At 36.9% G+C, this 22,516-nt stretch overlaps 1 long non-coding RNA gene across 3 annotated transcripts; it reads left to right on the top strand.

Moving 5' to 3' along the window:
• Positions 1 to 1,394: 1,394 nt before the first annotated feature.
• LOC308192573 lies at positions 1,395 to 20,376 on the top strand. 3 transcript variants are annotated; one of them, XR_013948902.1, is made up of 5 exons: positions 1,395 to 1,560; positions 14,742 to 14,856; positions 17,644 to 17,695; positions 18,202 to 18,254; positions 20,239 to 20,376. It is a non-coding gene; the product is annotated as an uncharacterized lncRNA (long non-coding RNA). The 3 variants fall into 3 exon arrangements; XR_013948901.1 differs by having other exon boundaries at positions 17,644 to 18,254; XR_013948903.1 differs by lacking the exon at positions 20,239 to 20,376 and having other exon boundaries at positions 1,397 to 1,560; positions 17,644 to 19,274.
• Positions 20,377 to 22,516: the final 2,140 nt, after the last annotated feature.

A 22,516-nucleotide genomic window follows, 5' to 3' on the forward strand; every position in this document is an offset into this window, starting at 1 on the left:
TACTATTATTACTAATAATTTTATATATATATTACATATACACGCAGTATATTACATATTACTGGAAGTGACATGTCTGCTGTACTCTATAATTCTGTTTATCACATTGGGTAATTGATTTGGAATAGTGAAGGAGGAGCTGCAGTCATACTGAGATACATTGCTGTTGGCACACAAGCTGTCTGGTTTGAAGCTAGCTTGTATGAGTTTTGCCTTTGACTGTAATTCAGACATGTTTGGATACATAGCACCACTGATGTTTGAACTACTCAGACACTGTTGGTTTTGCAAACGATATGTTATGACATCCCCTACCCCTGTAGGTAGAGGGGAAGATGCTGTACAGCCACAATTTCTAAGCTGTATAGTCTAAGCTGGATACTTCTAAGCTGTATAAGGGGAAATATTCTCCTTCTACAGGATGTTACATCTGATGATAAAAACTAAGTTATAAAATTAGTAGCAAGGACATACTGTGTGAACTTACAGAGAATGGAAATGAACCAAGCTGGAGAGCTAGCAGCCACAGAAAAAAGAAACAAACCCAGAAGGGATTAGGTGTGTGTCTCTCTCTTGGGCCATTAAAGGCTACAGGTCTTAAAAGTATACTGCATTGCATCATTCCTTTTTAGTACTTTAGTGGTCCTGCCTCCTTTTCTTGCAACATTTTTGCTGAATCCATCCTGCCACCTTCATCAATGGGTCATTTTCTTACAATGTTCAAGGTAGTGAGGAGAGTGCCACTTTCAGCTTTGGGACACAGGAGTCTTGTTTCCACTTGTTTCTCTGTAATTAAAGCTAACAATTCAATCATCTTTCACCAGAATTTTTTTACTTGGCTAGCTATTTAAAGATTTTTTCCCCCTTTCATTAACAATTTTATCTTTGATTACTATCCCTTTCCTCTGGATCAGTTTGCTTTTATGTCAGATCTTTTGTAGGCATTGTTGTAGCCTGCTGTGTGGATCACGTAAGCCTGGTAAGACGCCTTTACAGTGGCAGCCTTGATTGTGTTTGCTGAGAAATGGGGAAAACAAGAAAGCTAACAAAAACAACTCAGAAGCTTGCCTGTGAAAGAATCGGTCTCGGCTAAATCTACATTACAGGAAAAGCAGAGAATTTTGCACTTAAATGAAAGCATCTTATTGAAGTCTCTTGCTCAGAGGAAACCATCTCATGCTGTTAGCTTGATCTTAGTAGTTTTCATCTGTCTAAAGTACTGCTAGAGCAGTATGTTATACCCACTTTGCATAGAGGTAAATGACAGCACACAGCCCAAGGCGATGGGGAGTCAGGCCCTTACTCTTTACTGAAGAGCTGTATAAGCAGAGCAGTCACCAGAGCTGGGCTTAAACTCACACTGCAGCAGCCAGGCTGACAGGAGGAGGCACAGCTGCAGCATGCCTCTGGGGCTGGAGGAACCTCTGACTTTAATGGAGGGTCTGCACCTGCAGCAGCTACTGCAACACACCCAATTGGGTGGGAAGGTGACTGCTTCCAGCCAGGAGCCTACACACTAATTCTAATCAGGAACAGAGGAAGAGGAGATCAGAGACATTAGTAAGTGTAAAGTTAGTGCCTTGGCCACTTACTAGTAATACTCTCTCTTGTTCTGCCTTTGAATATTTTACAGAAAGATTGGCAAATTGTATCCTGCCTGTAGGGAAATAAGCAACCAACACAGGATAAGAAAGATTTTCTTTTAGCTGCTAGTTTGAAGCCTGCTTGGACTAGAGATGACAAAGCTGTACCAGATGATGGTCTCTCTGATGTTAACCAATGGTCCTGGAATATTTATTTGTTGGCAGGAACGTGTGTCATAAAAATTCCACTTTCGCAATGAAATTCCCTCTGTTATTAGAAATCAAGGCCGAGGGCTTGGGTAATTTTGTTGAGTTGCAGGAGTGAATGATTATATTTCTGATGGTTTTGCTGTTCCTCTTGCTTCTCCTCTCTCCATTCCTTGAGGGTTAAGATGTGGTCTGGAATAAGTCTTGGACCGGAGCCTGACTAGTACTGCTTCCATGCTATAAAAAGAGGAGTCAAGCCATGGTGGAAGAGTGGAGAAATACATCTTTTGAGTGAGAGGGTGAAGCCTTATGCTGAGATCCGAGATCTGGAGTAGACTTGGAGTTAGGCCAAAATATGACCCAGTAATAAATGTGGAAGAGGACAGGTAATTGGTTAAGCATGAGGTTTCTTGTCAAATTGTGCTGTGGGGCAAAGATTTTTCTTTTTCCCTTCATCTGACATTCATCCTGTGAATTCTGGGAGGTCAGCTTTGGACCTGAATGAATGATATCTTTTATTTATTTGTAACTTGTGCTAGTTTTATCATCTGGCATGAATTGTACAGCACTGAACATGTTCTGTCTTATCAAATTCTATTATCACTTTGTGCTTATCGTGTAGTCTATCACTTTGCAATTGCTAGTGTAAAAATAAGTAAAGCAAAGAAATAAAACTATTAGTGGTTTGAAAACCCTTTAAAATCTTGTTGCAGCCATTCCTCCAAACACCTGAGGCCTGAATCCTTGTCTCAAATACAGATAACTTTAATTTTTTTTTGTGTGTATAGCTTTATTGTTGTATTGCGTTATTTTACAACAAATTGAGTATCATAGGTTTTACAATGCAGTTTATCCCTTTTATTCTGCTTCTACTTATTTATTTCTAGTTCTAAAGCACTGTTTATTTCATGCCTTTTCCTTCTGTTCTTTTTCTACTGGAACTTCATAGTAGTCAAATTCTACTTTTGCTGCCCAAGTTCTTTGTTATTTTTAATGGAATATATTTCAAAATTTTAGCCTGCTTTAAGTGTTTCATTTTAAATGTAACTTTCTTTCCATTTACCTTTTATTTCAAAATCATATCTTTATTTCTTTTTCACCCTCTCAGTTGCATTTTCATTTCTGTTGTTATACACACCCTGTTTGTAGTGCAGAACTTAAGTACTGCTGGCTTGCTGGCTTGCTCCTGTAAGCTACCCCTAGTCACAGTTGGTTGATTTATTTACTTTTGGAGTTTTCTTTTCTTTTCTTTTCTTTTTTTTTTTTTTTTCCCAGAAGCAAATCCTTCACACAGTATCAGAGAGGAGTCTGAACACCATGAAAATAATAAACAAAGGAGATTTCACTATGTCTTAAGGTGTTAAGGAAAGCTAGTTTTAAAAGGCACTCTTGCAAACTGTTGTATATAGGAAATTGAAATCTTTAAAGAATCTTAAATCTGGTAGCTTTAAATTTCAACTCTAACTTCTAGTTTCACATTGAAGCTTCTTAGTTTTCACATGTATGTTACATAATGCTTACTTACCAAACCCAATCAATAATTAAGTCTGGCTCCTCATGGGGGAAAAAAACAAAGTGCCCTTTGGCAACATGTATAAATAAGTACCTGATTTGCTCCGATGATCCAAATTCAAACAACAAACATAGACCAAGGGAACAAGCCTTGTCTTGTTGTGGAGGTTTTACTCAGCTGGGCAGCCAAGATCCACGGGCTGCAGCGTGGAGATCTGCTCCATGTGGGACCCATGGGCTGCAGGGGGACAGCCTGCTCCACCAGGGGCCTCTCCACAGGCCGCAGGGGAACTGCTGCTGCCTGCCTGGAGCACCTCCTGCCCTCCTGCTGCACTGACCTGGGGGGCTGCAGGGCTGGTTCTCACTCTTCTCTCCCAGCTGCTGTTGTGCAGCAGTTTTCTGCTTTCTGAAATCTGCTCTCACAGAGGCTCAACCAGTGTTGCTCACTTGCTTAGCTCCAGCCAGTGGCTCCTTTTGGAGCAGTCTGAAACAGGCCCTTAACTGACAAAGGGCAGCTGCTGGGCTCTTCTCACAGAGGCCACCACTGCAGCCCCCTGCTGCCAAAACCTTGCCATGTAAACAGATAAGAGGACAAAGATAACAGGCAAATGTATCTCTTATTAAATAGGAAATGATTAAACGATTGTGTTGAGAGTGCTTCTGTTCAAAGTGTTCTGATGCTAACACCACACAATCCCATTCTGTCCTGGTGACTTCTGAAATAGAGTGGTCTACCAGGTCCAGATTTCAGTTACCCTGGCCAAAGCACAGAAATCTATGGAGAAATCTATGGAGTGACAACAGAGTGACTATGACCGGAATATAGCCACCAACAGATGTAAATGGAAAACTACCTGTTTATAGATTAATCCTGAAGGAAATTATAAAAATGCTGTGCTCTGTTCTGAAACAAAAATGAACGGCACAGCACAGTAAATAAAGCTGGATAACTCAGAATCTTCGTTATTTAATCAGTGTGAATTGTTATTAGCTCCTTCTGCCTTAAAGAACTTTGAAAGAATTCTTGTGTTCTGCTCCTCTGTAGTTAAAATAGAACATCCAATGCCTAGTCAAAAATTAGGAGAGCCATTAGCAGCCCTGAAGAGATGCTGAGTCTAATGATTGTTCAGCCAAAACATTAAAAAAAGATGTCTTTATTTGCTTTGACTCACAAGACGTTTATCTAGTCTACTGCTGTAAGACAGGGAGCCTGTTCCTATTTCATAATAAGCCCTTTGTTTGCTTGAAGATTTTTCTAATTTGTATTTTTAATTAACTTTGAAACTACCTGATCAGGCTACCTTTCCAAAACTAGTCTCAAAAGGCTCTAAGTATTGCAAAAGCATATTTTACTGATATCTTCATATTCACAGAACTACAGCCAGGCTCTATTTCAGGTTTGGAACATGTGAAGCATAGAGAAAATGAAAAATGACCAGATGTGTGAATACACTTGTAATCACAATAAAGCCAAAATAAGACTGAAAGAATGTTCTGTGAGGCATTAATGCTTATGCCAGACACTATATTCTTATAGTGAGCATTTGTACACTGTAAGAGCATATCAGTTTTATTTTCATTGCAGGACATGAAGGGTTAGTAAATAATGAGATTTGTACACAGATCCCTTGAGTACTGGGGTACCGGGTTGGACAATTGCTTTATTGATTGGCCACCATGATGGCACTAAACCTGAACCTTCTTAATGTCATCATCTCTAATCATGTCTTGATTAGACACTCTAAAACACCATAGCCACGATCAGGTAGCAGGAGAGAGCTCTGATTGAGCAAATCAGTTTTAAAAGGGTCCTTAGAGAAGAATTTCATTTTTTCCAGGCCAGAATTATCATCTCTGTGCCTTTGAATCTATACTAATAACATAATGGGTGAGAAAAAAATATTTCTAATGCTGACATAAACCTCCTGTTTCCTCCCTTTCCTCTGGGTTGGGGTTATCAAATTATGAGCCGAGTATTACACAGCTCTTTTGCGCTGAGGAGAACGCACTGAAAGCAGATAGACATTTTTAATTCTTGTGTTATCTGCTGTATGACTGTTGACATATGTAATTATTTAGCATCACATTTGAAAATGGTTTTAAAACTCTAGATAATGAGATAATTAGTGTCCTTTTGCAGAAAAGTAAATCCCTTGCCAACTTCCCATAACTGAAACCAATAATATTATGGCAACTCTGATCTTAACAGATTTTGTTTGTGGTTAGAGCTGCAAATCAATGATATCCTAGTCTGCGATGCAATTCTGGAGAGAAACAGAACAAACACCCTCTAACATTTACTTCAGCAAATTAAATTCTGTATTATGCTGTTGATGACACTCAGGAAAGCTGATAATTTTATTTTGTTTGGGCTAAATTATGCTACTATTTGGCTGTAACACTTGAGAGAGTGCACTCAGGGAACGGAGATGAAACCATTGGGAGCTCTCACAGGCTGAGGTAGGTATCACAGATGTAGTGACACCAGCTTCATCTTGTCACTACACTGCTGAAATCTGTGGCTTTCTTTGAAAGGCTACAGTAATGCTAACACGTAAACTATCAAGACAGGTGCCCTGGACTCTCCCTGTTTAATAGGGTAAAGTGATAGGCCCTGGGCCCACTCTTCCAAGGCGATGTAATTGATTCCCCTGTGATCAAAACTCCTAGAAAAGCAGGCATCTTTAAAAAGAATTTATGTATCTATAGAGTGAATTTGTGTATCTATAGCCCAGTTCCTGATTTTTCCCTGAAAGTCCCATGATTCCTGGAGTTTTTTGCATGATACTTTGCATTATTTTCCTGCATCCTTACAGAATTGTCCATACCTCTGTGGAATCCATGATTTGTTTTTCAGAGATTTTATATATATATATATATATATATATATATGTATGTATTTTCTTTTTGTTTGTGTGTGTGTATTGGTTTATGTTGTTTCATTTTGTTTTCCTTCTGCACTTTGCTATTGTGAAAGGTAGTTAGGAAAGAAACATTCAAGTAGCAACAATTCGGAGTGACAAAACTAAATAATAAGAAGAAAACAAACCATTTTTGCCTAAACCACGTAAAGCTGGTGAAGCCCAGGGCTAACAGATGATAATCAGCCCCAGAGCAATATATGAAAGGGCTTGATATCACTGGAAAGATGGAAGAAGGTGCTACAGAGGTGCTACTTCATCACTTAAATCCCCAACCCTAGATACTGTACACAATCTGCTTTTTTCCTTCTAGCTCCATGGAACTGCTTCACTCTCTCCTATAGATTTGCATGGGAGCAAGAAAATAAATAGAAATATATCCATGCACTTCAAAGATTTTGATGATGAAGAAATATGCAAACTTGAACTAAGCATCTGGAAAGAAACAAAATTCAGGGACTGTGTAGTCAGGATGACTCTATTACATCATCATAGTTTAATATTCACTGTGCTTTGTAGAGCAGAATGAGATGTGTGAGTGCGATTGTAACTCTGTAAGAGAGTCACCAACTGCACTGCAGAAAGCACTGAAATCTTCATGCCTTCTTTGCAAGACAGGAGAACAGGGAAGGATAACAATACAGGACTATCTGTATTAACATAAATTGAAAGATTTATACTGTATTATATTAGCAATGAAATAATTATTGTGATATGAAAACTATGCCAGTTGCACATGGCTATAAATAGGCTAAGCGTGAAATTCATTTTTACTTCTGCTTTTTGAAAACTTAACGATGCACTTACCAATTTTAGATACCCACTGTTTTAGCCTGATCAAGGGTTTGTGCATGACATTTCCCTTCCTCACTCCCCTTTATTGAAGAATAGATAGATAACAAAAACAGATGAGGCTATTTATTTGAAATTAAACTCTGTGGCATTGGAATCTTAATATGTGCAGTTAGGATAACTGCATCTGTTTTCTAGAATGAAAGAGAGCAATGTACATCCCAAATTCCCCTACCTTAACTCAGGTGGTTAAGAAATAACAGAGATTACTTACGTGTATGTTTGAGATTGTCACTTAATAATTAAGGCTATTTACTGCAGCTCACAGGACATGGTGTGTTTTAAAGCCACATAAATTTTATCTTTTATGACCCTTTTTTTTTAAAAAAAATTTATTTTTCAAACCACTCTGAAAGCACAATAATCTTTATAGTCTATGTATGTATAAAATGCCAAGTTTAAAACTATTTACCTCAAACCACAGTGAAAACAATTAACTTTGCAGTTAGGAGTGAGGAAAAAAAGTAATTTTTAAGGATGTAGAAAAGCAGCTGAGGGAGGAACAGCCCCTGTTCACGTTGTCTTGTGCTAGAACAGTGCAGCTGCAGGCGACATCGATAAAAGAGAAATTATTGGTTCAGTTACAGCCTCATAAAGGTTTTTTTTTCCTTATGCTATTATTGCTGTTAGTATAATCCCAAATGTATTCAAACACACTCTGGCAGGCTAGGAAAAAAAAAATATTAGGGCCAAGTACCACTTTTTGAATTTCCCTGTCTATTTTAAACAGTGGACTTCCCTAAAAGATGTGGAGAATAGAGCATGCATATCTTTCTCTTTTACCCTAGAAGAATTACTAATTTAACTACAAAAGCTTCCTACTATAGGAGAATCGCTGACTTAGCTACAAAAGCCTCTTACTCTCTTCTGTAGTTCCATTATTCACTGGTCATGCCCAGTGACTTTTTGTCTCACTGCCTTTCCTAAACACTTCAGTGAAGCCCATGGAATATTTATGGCAAAACTTTCAGCAGAACCTGAACAGACATATAATGCACTCTGTGATGTATTCGGACCTATTCTATTATTTTAACATACCCCTAGAATTTTCCTGTATTATTCTTTTGTCTATGGAAATAACAATATGGAGATGACAGTCATGAGGAAACTTCAATCTGTTCTAGGAGTGATGATTAGGACAGAGTAAGGAAGGGGTGAAAAGTGATCACAAAGAATGCTTGTTGCTTAGGACTTGAATAAAGCAAAACAATGTATTGTTTGCTAAATATTGAATAGTCAAAGAGTCATTTGATAAGCACATAATAAGAATGAAATTATTGTGTGTGATAAATATGGGATTCTTTCTGTATTTTTAGTTTGTCATAGATGATACAAATTACCCATGTGATACTAACCTATCAGAAAATACGCAGTTAAATCAAAAGACATCTAAGAGGAAACAGAAGAGCATTTAAAAACTGAAACATTTGGAAAGTATATGTAAAACAATGGAAGAGCTCTTGTAGAAATGCTTTTTCTTTTACAGCTTTACAGCTGGTCTTCTATAGTCTTTCCATATCGAATACCCGTAATTACATGCAATATTAAGTTGGGCATTCTGTACTGATTAATGGGGCTAAATGTCAGAAAATAAGACTGACATCCAGAGGAATTATTTTACATGGAGATGTAGGTAACCGGTATAAACAGATCAACTGGGTACCCCTAGCCTGTGTTGGAGGCTGGCTGGGATGAGAGAACCTTACACCTATTCCAAGGAAAGATTATTGTATTCTTAAAGGAAATGTACATTTTAACACCAGGTTGTTCTGACACATTGCAGTGTGTATTATACGCTGTGGGTGAATAGATAACAATCTGTTCCAGAAAATCTGTTTTCTGGATCATTAATCAGTCAGTGTCTTCAGCTCCTGGAGAGTCCCAGCTCCGCTGCTTGTCTTGTCTTCCACATAGCTGGGAAACAGATGGAGCTCTAGTCAGGGAGTCTGAGCAGCTGAGGGTCCCACCCTTGAGATAGGTGAAGAATCTTCAACCTGTCAGTTGAAAAGAGGAAAAGTGGAGTAGAAACATAAATTAAACACTGGTACTGTTTAAAAAAAAAAAAGTACATTGGCATGCTGTACAAGTCAGGTTTTAAGTACTTGAGATAGGAAAGCTTTGACAATTTGAGAAACTGCACTAATAAATATGCATACTGATATGTCAGGTACACCATCTCGAGTATGAGAGAACTGAGTACAAAAAAATATGCAGAAGCAATCTAGATGCTGGAAGAACAAAGTGGCCTGTAGGCCACTGTTTTATGCATAGGCCATTGTAGTTGCCAGAGAAATGAGCCTACAGCCAGTATGCAGAAGACCCAGTGTCTGAAACTGTCTGGGTGAAAGGAAGCAAAAAGTTCTCTCTTTCTATTTTCTTGCATGTTGTTATATATAAAGGCTGTTCATTGGCCTCCCTGGATATACTTAAATGGCTCTGAGTGTTTTGGCAGGGAATGTACTTGCTGGTGTCTAGCACATGCTATCCATTAAGAGCTATTTTTGTTATTTGCTAAAACTACAGCCTGGAAATATGTGCTGTTGAGACATTATGCTGTTTGAAAATGCTCCAGAAACTAGTTCCATGACTGTAAATCTAGATTAGAATGTCATCATAATACTAAAGAGCTTTCTTTCAGTCCCAAATGTAAAAATTTGATGTTCAGCTCACATGAATAGGGTAACAGGCAGAAGGGGACCTGAGTCATGTGATAGCTTCCCCACAGTATGATGCTAATATTTCACCTCTGAGATTTGGTTTCTGAATTTTTGTTTCACTCAAGTTTGCATGGAAATGCTCACCTGTCCACAATATTTGAAACTGATGTTTTTCTACTGAAGGCAGAAAAAAAGACATGGATTTACCATTTTCTTTTAGTGTAAACTAAACTTAAAACAAAACCACTTGTAAAAAGTTTTTTTTTTTTGTCATGTAATGCACATTTGCTAAATCATCTGCCTCTGAGCATCATTGTTTTTCATTTTTTTCTAGTTTTCTTATTTCTGAAAGAAGATAGAGAGAAGTAAGTAGTGAGAAACTCATTTCACTGAGCTTTCAACATGCCTAAATATGTAGAATTTCAGTAGCATGCTCCTGACTTATGACTAAAGAACACAGATTCTCCTTCCTGCCCCATCACGTAATTCCCATCTAGATTTATGACCAGGATCCCAAAGAGATTCTCTAATGGATAGAATTATAAATTGTCAGAATGGGAATGAACTGTGAAAAGAACTTGGCTACTGCTGGGCCAGATGTTAACTGTTACCTTTCAGATGTGTGATATTCAAGTGAGTCCACTGTCCAGGGATGAATAGCGTAGCCCAGAGATGAATATTGTCTCCTAAACAGTTAATTGAATGAAGAAAGCACCATAATGTGCACCTGTACAAGCCTTTGCATTCTCTTGGGTGAAGAGTGGGAGTTTCTAGGGATGTATATTGGGGTGCATTCCCCTTGACAGAGGGGAAGGCCCTGAGCCCTGCCAGGAAGCTTTGCCTTGCCATTCAACAGGAACAGTGTGGTTGTGACTTGTCCTCACTTCAGCCATCTTGCAGAGCAATGCCTTAACTGCCAGACTGTGAAGAGACCTTTCCAGGGTCATGTTTTTAAATGAATTTGCTTCTTTTTACAAAAGCACTAAAGTTGCTTTGGAACAGAGGAGAAGGGTAAGGTTGTACTTGTGTCTCACGTTCAGGAGGTCAATTGTTGCAGCTTTGCTCCAGGCTAGTCTATATATTTAAAGAAGCTTTTCAAGTGGGACTTGAACCCTAAGCTATCTTTCTTAACTGAATGCCTCCAACTGTGATCTGCTGAGCAGTTACATGTCCTTTACTTCGCAGATGGTTTAGCAGGAAAGAGATGTGGGAATCCCCTCTAGAAATTTAGCTATGCAGTTTCTACACGGACACACAGAGTTCTTATATCCTTAGCCCATCTATGCTGGGTTTAAAATGAAACAACAGTCATCCCAAGCCATGAATAGTTCTTTAAGAAACCTCACAGGACTGAATTTATGAAAAACAGGTGACCAAGTCATGGTTTGCGGATCTCAGTTGTGCTTGTGTGTGTGGAAGCAGGGCTGTTCTGATGTCAGAAGCAGCTGAAGTTCAGCTTCAACCATTCACAAAACAGCGAAGGACTGGGCAATTAAACTGCTTAGACTTTATCCCTAGGCCTACAGTACAAATTTGTGCAGTGCCAGAGCAGAGGACTGGCATTTGCTCTTCCTTGCTGTTGGCAGAGTTGCTGCTACAGCTCTGGCCTGAGACATTTGTCGTTGTGCCACTGATTTCCTGGGAGCTTGGTGCAGGCCAGATACCATTCCTGCAGGTGTTTTGCATATGGCCACCCTGCTTTGGAGGACAAGGGAATTTCAAAACATGGATACTGCTCCTCTGTAACAGGTGGCCTCAGGGGCAGGATATGGTCTTGAGCACATTGTTTTCCAAGTCTGGTTTGCTATTTATTTATGTTGTTGCATGCTATGTGGCAACAAATAAATCATGGATTTTGAGAACCCAATTCTAGGGTCTCCTGTTCTATGTAAAACTTATTTTGATTTTTTCCAACTTAATTTTAAAATATAACTTTGAACAAAAGTATCCTGGTGTTTTCTATGTAAATTCAGAAGCCAGAGCAGAGAACTTGCCAACTTCCTCATGGTTAAACCTGATCAAGACTAATAATCTACGTGTTCAAAAAGCATGAGAAAAATATCAAAATTAAATCATCAAATATTAAAATATTTGTTTAAATTTCTGCCACAAAGATAGACTTAATACAATATGAACAAAACGTAGTAAGAACAAAACATGTTACTTTTACACAACAGAGGTGACTTATGGGTGGTGGTGGTGAAGGAAAATGGAATGGGAAGAAAATCATATTTGAATAGACACAGGAAGAGCTTTTTAAAGGTTGCTAGCCTCAATTTATTGTGCTTCTAAGGGTGCACAAAAGAATAAATACAAATGTTAAAAACAGTGAAAAAAAAAACAAAACTGAAGTATCACTACTGACATTTTGTTTTAATTGAAACAATTTTTGAGAAAAAAAAATCACCCCTCTCCACCCAAAAGATGTTACATTTCTGATATGCCTTGGGCTGATACGGAGCATTTTACACAGTACTATTTTATCAACAATATCTAATAGACACTAATAAGACATAGCTGCTGTCATATGATATATTTCAGCCTAACTGCTTAGTAAATTCACCCCAAAAAGAAAGGTGATTTTCTGGAAACAGAAGCTATGCTAAAAATACATATCCTTTTGATCAAAATGAAAGAAAAAAAAAAGAAAATAAAAAGAAAAAAATGAGCTGGCATTTTGTATTTACTTGAAAATGTGTCAAAACACATTCTTTACTACTGAGTGTCGATACATCTCTCATGTTTAGAAGCTCAGAGATATATCTTACAATATATATTTGATAAGTACAGTCAGCAGAAGAAGCAGTAAGCCAAGGAGTTGTTTGAAATCTATACATTGTGTTTCCACTGTTCATCAAATTTCACTAGAGCAAAATATCTACATAGCATTTTTTTTAGGAAATTTCTTTGACATGTAGAAAGTTTTCAAATGTTGATATATTTTCTTTCAAGAATGCAAAGCAGAATATCAATTGTGCTGTGTCAAAAAAAATAATATTGAAATCAGTGATTGTACTGAATGGTACAATCCTTTGCCTTTTTCTTCTTCCTTTGAAAAAGCAGAGGCCAAAAGAAGTTACTACTACCCCCAAAAAAATAAAATAAAAAAAGACAGTCTTTAATGTTTTATGTTCAATAGAAGTACAGTAAACACTTTATTTAGAGGAAGCAGCTATCTAATCCCACAACTGAGTGTATAGTAAGAATCCTGCAGAGGGTGGAGATGGGTATTTAAGACAAAAATTGGAAAAACATGAATTAGAATTAATAATACAAACAAGCATCTTTCTTCAAAGTTTGATTTTTATTTTCTTTTTTTTTTTCTCATAAACTGAGATTCTTTCTTTGGGTTAAGATAAATTGAGTCAACCAGGATACCAATTTCTTTCAATATATAGAGGACAAACAATACCATTTCTTGTCCATTTGGGTCTCTAGTTTGAGTCTAAACAACAGACATCAAACCAGTTGGGTTTGCTGTCTGTACAGAATCAATTGCAAGACTGAGGCCCCAGCACTCCCTTTGCCCCCATCGTGCAACAATTAATTTCCAGAGTAATCCATTCGTTGAATATGCATCAGAAGAATTGGAGAATTGTATGATCCAAGAAAAAAGAAAAAAAAAATGTTGAAGGAAGAAATGAGAGGGAAAATTAAGCTACAACCTTAATGAAAGATGGGTCTAATCTTGCTGGTAAACTTTATTTATATATTTATTCATTGTCTGAACATAAGGAGACCTTGAAGATAGGCTGGGTAAATAATTCTATTTACAAAAACTTACACACATCAGATTCTCAATTAAATTAATGAACACATTCAATTCAGTGCAAAACATAGATGTGAAAGAGGAAAAGGCTTGAATTTAGTGTTTACACAGAGGTACTGTTCTCTTCATCTTCAGTCTTTCTCCCATGTACAGGGAGTACTAGATTTGCCCTTCAGCTTCTGTGTGACTGTGTAGATATTAGCAAGGAGTCACTCCATGTCAAATGTTGTTCTTTCCCTATTTTTCTTCACATGAAATGAGTTGTTCTTTAATTTGGACATGATCTCTGGCTGCACATATTTACCAGAAAGGTAAGGTTCTTTTTGTTATTTACAAGGTATTTTATCTGCTATATGAAGACCTGAGTGCCTCTACATTTTCCTGCCCGGAGGACTTTGGAGTAAGAGTTGGAGCACACTTTCATCGGAACCTGTAGTACAATTGCTCAAAGCTTAATGCTTGCTGTCACAGATGATAGCTCCCATGAGGGCCCAACAATCCCTTATAAACAACAGCCTTGTGTGCTCACAGTCAAAATGAATTTCAGCTCTCAGAAGAAATACATTTCAGGAAAGGTAAAGAACATTAATTTAAATATCAACAAATGAATTTGATAGAGAAGTGTATTCCACATCCCACTCAAAAACATCCACTAGGAACAGGCAAATATCCATATTCAAAAAAGAAAGTTAAAAAAGATGAGGCAGAGAGAGAAAGCTACAACCAAAAGACACACATGGAAAACAAACCACATCTTATGGAATATAGAATGAAAAACTATATACTAAATGAGCTGAGAATAGGAAAAGTAATGTTTGCTATCCTGCTGCTCTTTGGTTATTTTTACTGATAAAAAAGGTGTAAAACTTTTCAATAGGAATAAACCTTTTACACCGGTGTTATGTTAAGAGGATGAGACTTACTGTTGATCTGTGACTTTAGTATTTTATCAGTGGGACTTAAAAGGCCTTTTAATGTGTTTCATCTCCTGTAATTCCTGATTTACAGAAGCTGGCAAAACAAGGGTGAAATTAATTATTGAATGCTTTATCATGATATAATTAAATAACTTTACTATGCCATAAATGTTTGCTTAATAGAGGATGTTCTTTATAGTTATTCTGTTTTTGAACTTGAGTTTTATGTTAGTACACGCAACATGGAGAGTATAAGGGTCTTTTCTCTAGTCTCTGTAACTTGCAGAAGGATGAGACAGAATTGTATTTTTCATATTCTGTAGGACATGAGGATCCTTTTAGTCCTTTCCACATTTCTGAAGACCGTGAAACTCCAGAAGCAGCAAGAATTTCTATCAGAGATTGTGACCACCTTTACTTTGCTGAAGGTATAAAATGGTAATGAAAATTTGATCTTTATGTTTTGCATGACTTGTCTTTTCAGTTCCCTGTAGATTCAGGATGCACTGATAAAGGGCTTTTCTCTGTTCTGGTGAACAACTTGGGAAAATGGGGAAGAGGAGGGAGGGGGTTAAATTGATACTGGAAAATATTCTTTAGTTACTCTCCTTTTAAGATCTGTGGTATCTTCCCATGAAAACATTTGCAGTCAGGTGCAGCTAGATAAAAATCAGCCACAAAGGGAATATTTATCATTTATTTTAGCTTGGTTGAATGATGATTTCTTAGTATCACAGTTACTTTTTTTATAATGCATCTCTTCACTATGAGAAGCAGATATTCTCCCTCTGGTATAAAACTGATAGGCAATAAATCTATTTAATATCTTGTAGTTCTGTGGGCTTCTAGCTGAGAATTTCACCAATACAAATGATGCTCCAGATCATATTCTATGTTTGCTCATACTTGCTTGAACATCAAATTTCAGTGGCAACCATCTTTTATTATATACAACACTGATGAAAGCAGAAACAGAAAACGTAGTTCAGTGCAAATATAGTGGATCTTTAGTACAGCGTTATCTTCCTACTTATCCTAGATATTTTGCCTTTCTCCTTTCACTATGAACAGCTGCTACTATCCACTAGGATAAGGTATTACTTTCAAACATTATTTTAATTTTGGCTTTGTGGTGTCTACATTTGCAAAAGATACATGAATGCATTCATGTTAGTACATATGGTTTTTTCCCCTGGAATACACTATTTTCCGCTGATGTAAAAATGTTTTTCATTCTTTGCAACCATGCTAGAGATCTCTAACACAATACACCTATAAATTAAAGGGTTGTTTTGTAAAAGGCAGCTTGAAGGCAGAGGGCTGGAGGCCTCTCCAGTAAGAAAAAGAAAATATGTCTCTTCTTTTTTTTTTTTTTTTTAAGTCACACTAGGAGGTTAGGAAGGAATTTAAATTACCAGCATTTATTTGACTACAGTTTTCTTCACATTTAGAATTAACATGAGGGAAGCAAAGAACTATTCTGTTCTTCATGTGTCTTTGACATGAAAAAAAATTGATGAGAAAACTTGTAGCTCATTATCCTTAACCCAGCAAAGCAAAACCATGTTACCAAGAGAGTGTGAAATGGCAGATTAATATTTTGGCTGTCTGGATTCTTTTTTCACTCAGCCACTGATGTCACTTGTGACTTTGGGTAAGCCACTTAGCTTATATCTTTGGTTTAATATTTTTTCAAAGAAAAATGCTGAGTATTTGTGCTTGTTTAATCAAGTAGCCAAGTGGCATTTCTTTTGTGCCTTAACCTGATCAGAAATGTCAGTATAAACTTTCTGCCATTTAATTTCTCTGGAAGACCTGATAAGGGAAGTTATGGCTAAGAAAGCCTTACATGAAGGACTCCTTCCCAACACAGTCAGTCAATTATATCCAAAGCCTCACCTGGGAGAGTTAGTGTTGAAGTCATGTCTTTTTGCATGACTGCTTAGTGGAAACATCAGTTGTCCATGGATGGGAAAAGTTTGTTGGCTGCATATCCCAAGGTTTCAAATATGTCCAACTTAGGGAGAAGCTGGAGGGAGGAGGTGAGGACTGTCTAACAACGAAAGCTGGTCCACCATGCAGTAAACTCAATTGGAAGACTTCACTCCACTTGCTCATTTTAGTCACGGCATTTAATTTGTTTTGATGTGACTAGGTTAAGCAACAAACAGTAGGCAAATGTTTTTGTCTCCGACTCCTGGTATTGTGTGTGTGAATCTCTGAAGATGGGAAGGAGAGGAGGCCTGGTAGTGAGGGGCCTGGACTACACAAACAATCTCATATTGCCTAGGTTAAAGGTATGGAATATAGGGAAAATTCATGAAGGATGATTTTAGGATTCATCCAGGTCTGTGTTTATAATTGTAGAATAATTTAGGTTGAAAGGAACTTATGGGCTAGTACAAACCCCACTTAAATCAAGAATCATTTAAATGTTGGTACAGGTTGCCCAGACCAGTCCAGATGAGTTTGGAGTATTTCCAAATGTCAAATGATGTCAGAGACTCTCTGACACTGATTTGTTTTGACAAATACATATCCTTTCCTACATAAAAACAACTCCAGATGAGTTTACCATTTCTTCACTTTTCTGTCTCAGAATTATGGCTAAATGAATGAATGTCATAATACGATGCTGGAAGCATCAGAAGTAGTTTACTAGCTATGTATTTATGTCTTTTTTTTTCTTTTTTTTTTTTTCTGAGACACCAACTAAATTTTATTGTATTAATTTTATTATGACAGTGTTCAGTTTTGCACTCACTGTTTGCTTGTAGCTGAAGAAGCTTGTGCTTGTGACTTATATAAAAAAAAAACTAAAAGGAGAGAATAATTTTGTATTAGATATTAATATTTGGCAAATTATTATATTTTGAAAACTTCAATTTCCAAACCTTCATGAACTTCCTTTCTGCTTTTTATATTGTAGTATGACAATTGCATTTGACTGGCATTTTCTATATTAAAATAAAATGTCTCCATATTCTCATCGATGCTAAACTTTATCAGGTCAATTCAGCTGCTTTCAATGGGTGGCCCCTCTATGATCTGTTTCAGTGATTATTTGAAGAGCTTTTGTATATGAATCTCAGGAAATTTTGTTATGTGAAGGAAAATAAAAATTCTTAGTTCATATTCAAGTTTATTTGTTGTTTCATCTCAATTTCCTAACATTTATCCTAAAAACTATGGGATCCCTCAGATTTTTTTTTTTTTTTTTTTTAGGAAAAGATCACTGTGACTGGCCAGATCTTATCAGCTCTGGAAAAAAGCTCAGGTCAAGAACAGCTCTTGAGGAAAACAAAATGAAAGACCAACATTTAGAAACAATTGGAACAATTCAGCTTCCCCTACATATGCGAATTTCAGCTTTTTTTGTTGGTGGTGTTTTTTTTTGTTGTTGTTTTTAAATACATTTAGAGGCTGCAGGGAACAATTATGATCATCCTGGCTGAACTCCTGCATAACCCAAACTACACAATTTCACCCAGGGACTCTTACACATAATGTAACAGCTTGTGATTGAATTACTAGAGCATGCTGAATTGCAGAAAGTTCTTACGTGGAAACAAGTTGTTCTTTAGAAGTTCACTTTCTGTTGCACTACAAGCTTCATATCTGTAGTAACATAATGGTCTTTATCAGGAGTTTGCTGTGATCTTGTTTTAAGATGATTACAACTCTAGGTGAGCTATGAGAAAGCAAATAAGCATTGATTTAAGCCCACATGGTTGAGATTTAAAAAAACTTACAAAAATGCTTCTTGGATCCTATTACTTACAGAGAGTGCTCAGAGGACACTGCAGAACTCTTTCTTTAGATGAACGATGTCTCAGGTAAGTGCCCTACAAACTATTGTCTGTAGAGAGTACAGACTTTCTCCACAGAGTACCCCATTTTATTTTCTAGCAGAGTGAAGAGTAAGAGGAATAGGTTGCGCAAAATAGATTTGCTTACTCTCTGTTTTTAATTTATTTATTTTTTCTCCTTAAGATAAGCCATTTATTGTAATTGCTTTTGTAGTAAACTACTGCCGAAATTAAAAAAAAAAAAAAAAGTCTATTATGTTTCATTGGTACTGCCAATTATTGCTCAACTCTTTCCACTAGAAAAGTGCAATGGTAGTGGATCTGTGTTAGAACTGATATTCAGGAATCATCCCTGTCCAGTAAACAGAGAGCATCTGTGCCAAAAGCCCAGAATATACAGCTTAAAATAAGAACTGGGCTAATACAGTGCCATTGTAATCCACAAAAAGATTCATACTAACTGTAGCAAACAGTGTGTCAGGATGGAAATTTGACAAGTTTAAAATTAAACTGGTCAAACAAGCATATCAGCTCAGTTTGAGACTGGGTCCTATGTATCCAAACCTGTGAAGTATTGAAACCTGGTAATGTACTGTATTTCTAAGATGCCTTGAAAATAAAAAGATTAGGATTTCAGCAAAACTCCATGGAAGAGATCAATAGCATTTCTGTACAACATTTTAATTGACATACTCAATATATGACTGAGACTCTTTTTCTTTGATTATTTAAACAAGTTGTCAAAATTAAACAGATACCCAAGTGCTTTGCTTCATTTAAGTTGAACTGTTTAGTGGAGACAGTTAATTAGTTATTTCCCAGTGGCTTCATTAAACCTCTATGCTTATTTTGTTTAAGTGGGTTTGTTAGTAGGCTAGTCTCTTATCTACAAAACCAAGACACAAGCAGGAATGTATTCTAAAAGACTGTTTGAAACTATAGGCATATATTTGAATGCATACTGAGGTTGCAGTTTTGTATATGTAAGCCAATATATGGAAGGGATGTGACAAAAGCAACCACATATGTTTGTAATTTGTTAATAAATAAATTAATTAATTAAATCCAAGGGTTAAGTATTTAGGATTAAACCTTTAGGACTTAAAGTGGTGTTCATTTCACCTAACTGAAATCAATAACAATTTAGTCAATCATCCAGACGTGTCAGTGAAGAAAGTGGGATGTACTGGTTTAACAAAGATTAGGGAGTTAAAATAGACCACAAACTTTTAGATGGCCGAAATTAGGTAAGACAGGCTTTATCATTTTAGTGTAGGTAGTCATTAAAATATACCCAATTTTGTCTAATGCACTCCTCAGTAGCTATAAAGTGTACTGGGGACAGCATTTCACAAGATTTCCATTGTTCATCGTTTCAAATATCAGTCTGTAAAGTGGATATGACGTTACTTGGGATAAGCTGCTTGTTTTACTGACATAGAGGACATAAAATTTCAGCTTTGAATAAGACGTTCTAACAGCTCTGATATCCATTTCACTGTCTAACTCACATCACCTAGTGCTCTTAACAGTTTTTTTGACATCAACTCCCAATTCCTCAGAAGTTTAAAAATGATATTTCAATTTAAAGCACTGCAACTGGAGAAAAACACTCGTGTACTGAATAGAAGGCATTAAAATACTGAATCTGGTTTTAATTGGAAGTGAGCTAATTACTTTGGATGGGGGCCTGCTCATTTCAGAAGAGCTGTTAATGGCTTTGAATACAGTTGTATGGAGAATATTTTTTTTCTTGTTTCTCTCAGTGTTTCACTTTGCAGTTTGAGATCTGAATCTGCCCACTTTGTCAATAAAATCATCAGAAATCCACAATCTGATAGTAAAATATGCAAGGTCCAGCATGTAGAAATATGTCAGTAAACTGTAATTGTATTTCTAGTAGTGTTTTTTTTTTTTCTTCTTTTACCTGACTTGTCATTCTATAGCAGATTTTATAGAGCATGAGGTGAATTGATATAATTAGCTTGGTTTCCTGCCGTCTTTCCCATAGGTCAAGCCAATTAAAAAACAACTGAGGAGACAGTACTCCAAACTGTAGCATATGGCACCATGGCATAAAACACACAGTAGATGGAAAACAAATTGGCTCAGATTTTAGCATTGAAATTTAATTGAATATAAATGATGTTTGACTCTGAACTACCTTGAAATTTCCATTTTTTCTTGGTTTCTTATTTGCATCAAGAATAGGAGCACAATTTTGTTCTTGGGTCATATAATGGTATCTTATTTGCCTTTGAATGAATTCCCTGCTGCAGCTATTTTAGTGCTCAACATTTTTCTTTGGCTGTAAGTAGAATCAGTTGAAAGCCAGAATTTCTGATTTGTGATGTATTTGGAAGTTCTAAAATCAGTTTTACTGCAGTGAGCTATCCCCCCTCTCACAGCACCAAGAAAGCAAATAAAATGTCTAGTTTTCAAACTTTCTTGCTGCTCAGAAAATAGCAAGGTTAGCAACAAATGAAACTATTTTCACTTCAAGTCTAGCTTCACAGCTCCATTCATTATCCAACCTAAGTCTGAACTCTTCAGACAGGGAACCTCATTTTGCTTGGAGCTCACCAGTCCTGAGGTGGTCTGATAAAAATGGTTTTACCAGGAGGTTTCTAATGATGCTTTATTGCAACAGGTGTGCACAGGATATTTTTCAGTGCTGTCACACAGCCCTCCATGTTTGTAAGCTGCTGAAGGATTCATTGGCATGACTTCGGCATGCACCAACAAGTACTTTGGAGACAATACCTGGACAAGATTCAAAAGTTAGACCTAGGGGAAACTCTCACTATGCAATTTGTATGTGGTCACCTTCATCTAGAGGCAGAGAGCTTGTTAGCAAAGGAAAAGCTACTTCAAAACATTTGGCAAGGTGAATACTCCTGGACACCTCTACTTGACTAAGACAGTGGTAAGGTTGCTCTATGAACACATAAACTCATTAAGTACACAGGAGAAAAAGAACAGACTTTGTGTGAATCCCAAATATGAACAAAACATATGGAAAAACGCCCTATTATTTTTTCATTCTATGCAGATCGTAGTTTTTCAAGTAAGATTTTTTTTTTCTATGACTACAACTCAGTGCATCCCTCATCTCAGGTAGGGTCTTGGGTATTTCCATTGGATTACAAATAAAGATGAAAATTGGGCTCAAAATCCAGGTAGAGAGTATATGGTTGTTTAGAAGAGGTAATCTGTTTACTCCTTATTGCTTAAGAATTCTTTCAAATATGAGATTTTTTGATTTCCTATGATGTTTTACACAGTATAGTTCAGACATGGTAACACTGTATAAGAAAAAATGTACCTTAACTATGGTTTTATAGCTTCTAAGTCTGATTTTTCGTTGTTACATTAAACACCAGCGTAACTCAGATTTCCACAGATAATGATTTCAGTGGAAGTGCAATGGTATGCCATCAAAGTAATGTAGCTGCTTTGTGAATATAGTCACCTCACACTTTTGGAGAACAGGCAAATAAGACCAAAATCCAGACTAAGACTGTTTTTCCTGGATTTAAGTAATGAATAAATTAGCATTTCTAGATGCTATTCACTATGATGTACATTGGGGTACTCTCTGATGAATTGCTCATCTACAAGTTAGTCCTTGTAAAATAGTTATTAGCAAATCAGATTCTCTGAAAGACTGAACTTGTCAAATTCATGTACTTTATCTGCTGTGGCAATTGATGTCAGTATAATAATGCCATGTCAGCAGTGCTTAAGCTAAGAGTTTGTCAGTTGCCCCTTGATAAACTCTAGCATTTGAGGAATCTTTTTCATCCCAGTTCATCAAATCACATAGGTCTGACATTCAATATGGAGTCCTCAGGGTTTCAAATGTTCTTTTGCTCTTGATTTATGCTAATAGTAGCATACTTGAAAGAATAAAGGCTCAGTATCACTGCAGTGGCTAAATGACTCTGATTAAATAGGTTCCAGAAATGGGCTGTGGGCAGCTGCATTAAAGAAGGTATTTTGGATGAGCAAAGCTGGAAGTGAAAAAAATCTTGAACTTTGTACCTGTACAGAAGAGCAGGGGAAAGGGGAGCAGCTAATTTCCTGAATTTCTTTGATCTGAAGGCAAAGTGGATCCTTGGTGTGTACTCAGTATTTGGAGACCAAGTTCAGGGATGCATCTTGTTTAATTTAAGAGCCCTTCCTGTGTGAGCCCATCAGCTTAGGCTCAGGCACTAGCCTTTCCAGGGTATTATGAGCTTTCATGGAAAGTAAGGTGAATCACGCTTTCTAGTATGTATGTATTTTCA

This window comes from Anser brachyrhynchus, assembly GCF_964034855.1.
Source record: "Anser brachyrhynchus genome assembly, chromosome: 3".
NCBI lineage: Eukaryota > Metazoa > Chordata > Aves > Anseriformes > Anatidae > Anser > Anser brachyrhynchus.